Genomic DNA, 9,508 nt, shown 5'->3' on the forward strand with positions numbered 1-9,508 from the left:
GGCTTCATCTCAGATCCATTGGATAAGAGCTTCCAGAAGGCCTGGGAAACTGTGTATTCACTAAGAGCCCCTGACAATTCTTATCAGAGAATTTTGGGAAACACCATTAACCCTAGCTGTAACACTGATTGATTGGTGGTAACCAGCTGATTTTTTTTTCTCTTTAAGAGTAAAATAAAAATTTGCTGCAAAGATGATGTCTAAGATCCGGACTTTTCTTTTTCTTTTTCCTTTTTCTAAATTTTTTTAAATGTTTTATTTATTTCTGAGAGAGAGAGGGAGAGAGAGAGAGAGATAGCATGAGCAGGGGAGGGTCAGAGAGAGAGGGAGACACAGAATCTGAAACAGGCTCCAGCACAGAGCCCGACGTGGGGCTCAAACCCACAAACCGTGAGATCATGACCTGAGCTGAAGTTGGACACTCAACCGACTGAACCATCCAGGTGCCTCCGGACTTAAGTTTATAGAAGGCATCTTTCGATTGATATTTGGGGGAAGACTGTATCATCATGTTTTCAGGAGAAAGATGCCCTTTCCTTCCCCCGCTGCTTTAGCTGTCGCTTTCCTCTCTGCTTGAAATTCTCTCCTCACTTCATACACCTGGGAAACTGCTCCTTCTTCAAGAGTCAGCTCGGCAACCGTGCCCCCCTGAAACCTTCCGTGACTCTCCCAGCCAAATTAGGTGCTTGTTCCTCCACATTCCTTTTGTGCCTTTGTCAAATGTCTAAACTGAGGTAAGTCACACCATATTATATGTTTACTTTCCTGTTTCTTCTCATGCCAGTTTATGTGTATAAGGGTCAAGAGACTGGGCTCTGGAATCAAAGTGCCTAGGTTTGTTTTTAGTTTTTTAAAAAGTTTGTTTATTTATTTTGAGAGACAGAGAGCATGAGTGGGGGATGGGCAGAGAGAGAGGGAGACAGAGGATTTGAAGTGGGCTCTGTTCTGATATAAGAGAGCCTGATGTGGGGCTTGAACTCATGAACCGGGAGATCATGACCTGAGCCAAAGTCAGATGTTTAACCAACTGGGCCCCCCTGGTATCCCCGAAATAGTGTTTTAAATTGTTAAACCATGAGGAATCTGGATTGGTCCTCAGATACCCCCTATGTGTGATTTTGCGAAGAATAATATAATCATGTGTGTGTAAGGCTTTGGCTTCCGACATACCCAGTTCAAAGCATGCCTCTCCTACTCATTGCTGGAAGGTTTTGAACAAGTTAACTTAGCTTCTTTGAGCTTCAGTTTCCTGTGTGTAAAACCAGAAATTAACTCTCTTTTTTTTTTTAAGTTTATTTATTTATTTTGAGAGCAAGAGAAAGAGGGCATGTATGCAAGTGGGAGAGGGGCAGAGAGCAAGAGCAAGCGAGTGAGAGAATCCTAAGCAGGCTCTGCACTGTCAGCTCAGAGCCTGATGTGGGGCTCATACTAAAGGATCCGTGGGATCATGACCTGAGCTGAAATCAGGAGTCAGACACTTAACTGATGGAGCCATCCAGGCGTCCCAGAGAATTAACATTCTTTTCCTTTCCTTTTATTCTCCCAAAGTTGAAAAGGGCAATTAAAAACAGACAACAGAAAAAAGATTTTAAAGTAAACTTCATAGACCAGAGTGCTGGGCTAATACTATTAAAGTAAAATCTTACAGTGATAAATGTCAAGTCCAGAACTTACGTTTGCATATAAAATAGAAATACTGGTTTGAGGAGAATTAGTTTGGCAGCAGCCCATGTCAGAAACACCAGAAAAAATTGTAGGAAATCAAGTTCAGTCAGCTCCTACAGGCTAGTGGGATGCTAAAAAATGTGCTTTTTACTTTGGCATCATAACTAGGTTGGTGAAATTATTTTAGCTATGTAATATCAAGTGTAATCAGGAGGAGGGAATCAGAAACCCTTATGCACTGCTGGTGGGAGCATAGACTTGTGTAGTCCTTCTGGAGAATAATCTGGCACTACTTGGGCACATTAAATTCATATGTGTCCATGACTCATGAGACCCACTCTTGGTTTGTGGCAAATTCTAGGGAGGGACATTACAAAAAAATGAATGCCTATGGGGAGGGATAATAAGATGATGAGGGGACCACACAATGTATCACAAAAGCAAGGATTGAAGACCATGGGGATATTCGGGCTGGGGAAGAACAGAGAGGGGGGTAGGGGCCCACCATCTTGGTTTGCCTGGAACTTTACCAGTGTTAGCACTAAAAGTCCTATATCCTAAGGAACCTCTGAGTCCCGGACAAACCAGGGTAGTTGGTCACCCTGGGGTGACATCACTGCTTTCTTCAATTATCTAAAGTACTTTTCTAGAGAAAGATGGGAAGTAAACCGATTCTCTGCACCTTCAGAGGGCAGATTTTAGACCACTGGGAAGAACAAAGTTAGAGGAAGGAGAATTTTGGCTCAATACCTGGAGGAATTTCTAACAACCAACTGTGAGCAGCCTATTTCTGAGGAAGCTATTGACTGCTACCATGTCATGAGCTCCTGCTGTGTCCATAATCTCATTAGGTCTTCATAGCTGCATTCAACTTAGGAATCAAAATAACTTCCCCAAGGGTGGACAGGTAGGAGTTTGAATGTAGGACTATCTGACTCCAAAAAGCCCAGGCTCTTAAGTCATACCTTTTAAAATAGTCTTGATCATTTTTTTTACTCTGAGATGATGAAATGCAGTGCCAGATTGTGTGTTACAGGCTAACAATGCTTAGACACTCAGACGTGAGGAATTTCAGTGAAAGCTGGCCTAGGCAGGCAGTAATTGTGACTTGATTTCGAAACACTTGATTTACCTAAGAAGTCGAGCAGCGACATCATTCTGAGAGGCTGGAACTCTCAGCGACACTCGACACTCGATAAGGGAAGAGCTCTGGAGAGATTTACAACGTGCCAACTACAGAAGTCCAGCACAGACCCTCCCACTGGTGAGCCTTAAAAAGCAGGTGCCATTCCTGTTTCTAGATGGATAACCAGGATCAGTACAACTGGGCTTGTAATTATAAGAATAGCTACCATTTTGGAGGTATATCGACTACGTGCTAAGCATGCGTGCCTTACCACGTGTATCCAGAGCCTGTCATGAGAATATTGTAGTCACTTAGTAACTATCTGATAAGTGAGCACTTTTTAGTTTTCTCCTGTGCAACCATCCGTGGACACCCTACACAACTCATTTTGGAGGGTCCTACTATTATGCCCATTACATAGATGAGGACACTGCACCTCAAAAACAAAATTGTATTGCTGTGGTCATACTCTGTTTTTCTCTCCTACTGTTTCACTATCCTACTGTAGTAAAGATAGTAAGTTAGTGTGGGGATATGCCTGCCTTTTAACAGACCTGTCACACCAGATCACGTACGTTATTTTGTTGTGTAATCGGTTAGGCCCAAGTTTTGCATATTTTAGTATCACTAATCATTACATTTCTTCTAGCTTTCAATCTATTGTTTTAGGCAATGGAAGTATTTTAAAGTTTTGTTATTTTTCCCCCTTAATTGCATGTATTCATTTTTGGATAGAGATATTTTAAACTCGATTGTGTTGTCTACCATGGTTTCCAAAATCTTGTCTGGTGACAACCAAGATTATCTGGAGCTCTTCTTAACAATAGTGATTTGTAGGTCAGCCTCTTGACCTCCTGCTTCAGAATCTGTAATAGCATCAATAACATTTTGGTATAATGAACTATTTACTGTGCAGTGACCTTCTCAAGGGAAAGTACAAAGTAAGTGCTCAGTGATGGTCCAGAATAGATGAATGTATTTAATAAGCTTATCTTAGGACTCTTTATCCAGTAATTTGTACAGTTGTTAAACAGGAAGGGCAAAGAAGTGAGACAACACTCCCTCCAGACAATCTTGAAACACTCATTAATATATGAATTTGACCAGGTGTAAATTTGTCTAAAAGACATTATCTTCCAGCTAATGTTTTTCTCTTTTCACATGGACATTGTATAAGATTTTTCAAATGCTCAAATAGGAGAGAATTTGTCGGGATTTATGATTTGAAAAGCTGTTTATATCCCAGTGATCACTTCTTCATTTTTCAAATGCTCATAAGTTTGGTAGTGATCAGTTGCACATTAATCTGTCCCTGGTTTCTTAAATTCACTCTCAGTCGCTTTTTGAGAAACTAACACTTCTATCCATTTCCTGTCTTGTGGCTTTTCTCTAATTCTCTGATATTTTAGAAATTCCTGAAAATGTTTCTAGTATTTCAATTCGAGGGCCATACTTCACTTGAATAGGCTTAGTGGAGTAACTCAGACCTGTGGGTTAAGCACTCATTCATTAATTCATTCAGTCATTTGTACTGCCTGTGTTTGAGTATCTACAATGTGTCAGGTTTGTGCAAGATACCTGGAATACAACGGAGTGAGATACGGTTTGCACAGACTAGGCAGAGATAACAAAATGTAATGGTGATTTTATTAGGATGGAGGTAAGGTCAGGCTGCTTGTAAGAGGACAGAGGAGGGGTTTCTACATCAGCCTGGCATCAGAGGAACCTTCCCTGCACAACTGATCCTTGGGTTGTGGTTCAGTGGATAAGCAGGACCTAGTCATCCAGAGACGTGGGCAGAGATGTGGGAGAAGAGCCAAAATGCAGAAGCAGAACATTTGCCAAGCATGGACACGGGGAGGAACAAAGGGGCAACTGAGGAACAGAGTTATCAGGAATCTTGGGCTTTTCTTCCGAAGACCCTGAGTAGGATTTCTTTGGCAGCAGGGTCATTCAGTGACCATCTATCTGTCCTCTACTTGAACTCGAGTGGTGGGCAATTCTAGGCTTATGAGGAAACAAACTACCCACCACTAACAGTATGGCAGCATGAGATAAGGAATTGTATGGAAACAATATGGCGGCATGGGATGAGGAATTATATGGAAACAGTATGGTGGCATGGGATAAGGAATTGTATGGAAACAGTATTGTTTCAGCCAGTGAGCTGGCTGATTCAAGCAGATTCTTATGGGGCTGATGGGAGAGAATGAGAAATTTTATAACTGGACTCTGAGGAAGCCCATGTTCGTTTAAGTCTTATTATAAGCACATGCCTTTTATAATCACGCTAGTTAGTGCTGTGTGCCCTTTATCCCTCTCACAAAGCTGTCTAGAAAGCTAGGATTTACATTTATCCATGAATGCACTCTCTGCAATCAAGAAGCTTTGCCTTTGACTCCTGCAGAAGTTTCCATTTAAGTAAAAATAGAATTGAAATCAAATGCCACATTGGAAGCTGCCCTATATTCCTTTGCATCTAGTAATCAGGCCTTCTCATTATTTAAACCTCAGAAATCAGAGCCTCTGAAACTGAGGAGTAAAACTGCCTGCCATTCATTTGTTTATTGGCTTTACTTACTCCTCAGCCCCCCTGAGTCCTACATGGCTGCTTAATAATAAGGTCCAGATAAGTAAATGTCTCTCAAGGTGTGGGCCCTGAATAGTGTGCATAAGAATCACTGGAAAATTTAGTGAAAATGAAGATTCCCCAGACCCCACACAGACTCTGCATCAGAAGTTCTGGGATTAATGCCCAGGTGTCAGCATTTTAAAAAAATCTCTGGTTGACTCTTATGAATATTCACATATTAAGCACATCTACTCTGAGCACTCTGTATATATCAGTGCTGGGGTTCATACTTCAATAAGACACAGCTCTTGCTCCCAAGCCACAGTCTGGTGGGTGACAAATGAGTACACCCATTTAATTCAAACCAGGTTGTGCAGAGATGGAGCACATACAACATTAGTGGTTACAAACATGATGCCTTGCTTGGCGTGGTGGTGGGTGGTACAATGGGGTAGTTTTTGCTACTAATAAAAAAAATCAAAGTTTGTAAGTGATTTTTAACAGAATATATATCAAGTCTGATTTCAAATTTTCCTATGTTATTTGAAAGTATTTTTATTACAAAAACTTTCAAACATAGCACCAGTATGGTGAGGTTATACTACCTACTGCTACCATAACATACTATAGTTTAATAAACCCCAATATCATCTATATTGATCTATTTAGATATGTATCTGTCTCAGGATTTTGCCTCTCTTGCTTCACCATTTCCACCCCTCAAACCCTACTCAAGTGTTGTTTCTTCAAATCCCAGATCTCATGTCATTTCATTTATAAATAGTTCAGGATACATCTTTTAGGAATATGGACATTTTCTCAGCTAACCATAGGGTTATCATCATACCTAAAAGAATTCACTCTGATGCCTTGGTGTTATACTCCCAATTTCTCCAGTTATCTCAAGAATGTGATGTTACTATTGTTGTTTAAATCAGGATCTAAATAAGATCGACATCTATTACTGTTAGTTGTTGTGTTTCTTGAACCTCTTGTCTTTAATCTAGAACAGCCTCTCCCCTCCCCGTTTCCCTGACTCCTCCCTTTTTATACCATTTTCTTATTGAAGAGCCACATCTTATAGAAAGTCCCACCTTCTGAATGTGTCTATATTTGCTTCATCATCGTGTCATTTAGTTGATTTCTCCTTCTATTTACCGTAAAACTAGAAGTTAGTTCTAACATCTTGATGGGATTCAAGCCCAGGTTTTCTTGCAAGAATGTTTCACGGTTGGTGCCGCCTGCTTTGTGCTTCACATTAGAAGCCACGTGAAGTCTGAACAGTGTTAATGATGCTAATTTGATCTAGGGTTTCAGATGGTGATATCCTACCATCTCCTTTCTAAAATGTCCCTTTGACCTTCCCTCTAATGATTTCATCTACAGATAATCTTTGCTTGAATGAATTATCTCATTAGGAATTGAAAAGTGGCAATTCTTAAAATTTTGTCATCCTTTCACATTTATGGGCTGAAATTACTCTGTAAGGACCCATTACGCTCACAAATTGTGAATATCTGATTATCCTGAAACATTTTCCTTTGAGAAAAGGTAGGATAAATGCTCTTTTTTTTGTTTTTGATTGCTGATATTCAGTTATGAGCTGGTGCCTAGTGACAGCTAATGGCGAACATGGAGAATGTTGAAGTTATTTATTTATTTTCCTGTTGAGTGTCATAATGAACACATGGGATTTTAAACACAGTGTGTTTCAGTACATTGCAGCCAAACTTTTTTGGCCATGAGTCCTTTTATCAAACCATCAGTGGTCCTTGATAGCTTTCATACCTTCTGGTACCAGAAGCCCCTGGAAATTTTCTGCTCCAGGTCTTAAACATCATCCATTTCTCAGAGGAATCCCTATTTGTTTTGGGAGTAAAAAGGGTGAAGTTTCAGCTGTTATAATGCTGGCTAACATTTGCCGGGTGCTTATTATGTGGTGGGAAAAATTTGATCCTTAGGCCAGCTCTATGAGGACTCGATTTCTCCTTTACTGACTACCTCTAGGCCATTTTGTTCTCTACCCTATGCTTTTGAAGACTGTAGGCTCTAATAAATAGTTTGGATCAGCTTAGAGTCATTTATTCAGCAAATCAGTCACTCTGGAGCATAATCTGATTCATACATAGGGTAAACAGGAAAGGAAGTCTATTTTGGTTGTGATTTTTAGGAAACCAGAGTATTCCTGTTTGGCCATAAGCTTTGTTTTTTTGGAACCAAGCTTGCGTTCCAGCACAAAAATATTTTCATGCCCCACCAATCCCCTTCAGTTAAGGCTGGATGGTATGGCGGAAAGTGCCGGAAAGATTTGGGATCACTGCAGTGTGGTTTTCATACAACAGAAGCTGGTGGACCGTATTGGAGGCACTGGCCCAGAGGAGTGCACTGGGGCTGGAGGATCCAAGTTGTAGAGAGAGAGCATTTACTCAAAGCAACTTGAGGCAGCATAGTGATATGCTTAAGTGGGACTGTCCGGGGTAGCCAAAAGCTTAGCAAAGAAAGAAGAGAAAAGCATTAAGTCATCTTGCCAGGCCCACGCAGTGAGGACAGCACTGAGAAAATAAGAGGTGAAATCAGCAGAAGTTCAGAAGCAGGATAGAATTAGGTGCAAGTGATGGTGAAGGAGGCCAAATCTGAACTGAGGTGGGAGATGAAAGAAGAAAGTATGCTAAGTCTCATTTTGTCTGCTGCTTAGTCTGGATTTCCGAGGGGACTGTGGAAGTTGAAAGCCTTGCTTTTCAAAAGGTGGTCCGCAGACCCCCACCTCAGGTCCCACATCCTGAATCAGAATCTCCTTTGTAACAAGACGGGCAAGCAGATTGACAAATGTATTAGAATCTGAAGAGCATGGGTTTGAGGAACTTTGCTGGCAGCTCTGTTACTTGGGGAAGTCCATTTCCCTTGCTGGGTCTCCAATTCCTTGTTTCTAAAATGGACAAGTCACATTCAAGTTTTTAAAGCATCTTTTAAAAATCAGAATCTTGCTCCTGGTGTGTGCAAATGATGCTACTTCCTCCCCTGCACAAGAAGTGAGCACAACACGGGGTGTTCTGAGGCTGCTGGGATGACCGAGCTCCCTGAGCTGTCGTCTGAGCTTGCTTGGACCACACAGAGACCCCTTTCCACTGAGAACATGAAATGCTTCCTGATCAGCTATTCAGGGACCAAGCGCTACCACTCAGGTGTGGGAAGCTAGCTCCATATGGGGTCAACCTTGATCAATGGCGGGGAGACCAGGAGGAACAAGGCAGACACTTTCTGTCGTTTCCTCCTTCTGAGGAGTGCTAAGTGGCCGTGTCTGCTTGAAAACCTTCTGGAAAGTCCTATCTACTGAAGGAATGAACATGCCTTTGCAGGATGAATGTCTCTTTGCCACTCCTTACAAAGAGTAGGGAGCGTACACATTATATTAGTTTACATATTTCTTTTTTTAATTAAAAAAATTTTTTTTAATGTTTGAGAGAAAGGTGAGAGGGGGTAGGGGAGGCAGGGAAGGAGCAGAGAGAGAGGGAGACAAAGAATCCAAAGCAGGTTCCAGGCTCTGAGCTGTCAACACAGAGCCCAATGTGGAGCTCAAACCCATGAACCATGAGATCATGGCCTGAGCCAAACTTGGACGCTTAACCGACTGAGCCATGCAGATGTACCTACATATTTCTTGCACTCACTTCTGCTTTGCTTCTTCGCATTGGCCTCACTTAGCTTACAACTCTCAACACAAGGCAGCACTTCAGACTGCTTTCTAGAGGATAAAGACTAAGTTGAATGTCAAGCACATCATGTTGTTTAATTTGGGAAAGTATTGTTCCCCTATTCTATAGAATAAAAGACAAATGACGTGTGTCCAAGACCACATGATTGGGGGATGCCAGAAGTGGATCTTTATCCTATGTTTATTGGCTCCAAATCCACGTATTTTTGTATTCAGATAAATAACCGAGATTTATGGAACATCGGTTAATACGCCAGTTTTCCCACTGAAACCCCCAACCACCCTGGGTGGTAGGGATCATTGCTCCCAGGTTATAGATGAGGAAACCGAGGCTCAGAAAGTTGTTGGATTTGCCTGAGATCACATAGTAAGTGGTAGAACTTCAACTCAGTCTGGGTTCTGCTTTATTACATGGCAATTAAATAATTCCTGA

This window comes from Crocuta crocuta, unplaced genomic scaffold (genome assembly GCF_008692635.1).
Source record: "Crocuta crocuta isolate KB4526 unplaced genomic scaffold, BGI_CrCroc_1.0 scaffold559, whole genome shotgun sequence".
NCBI lineage: Eukaryota > Metazoa > Chordata > Mammalia > Carnivora > Hyaenidae > Crocuta > Crocuta crocuta.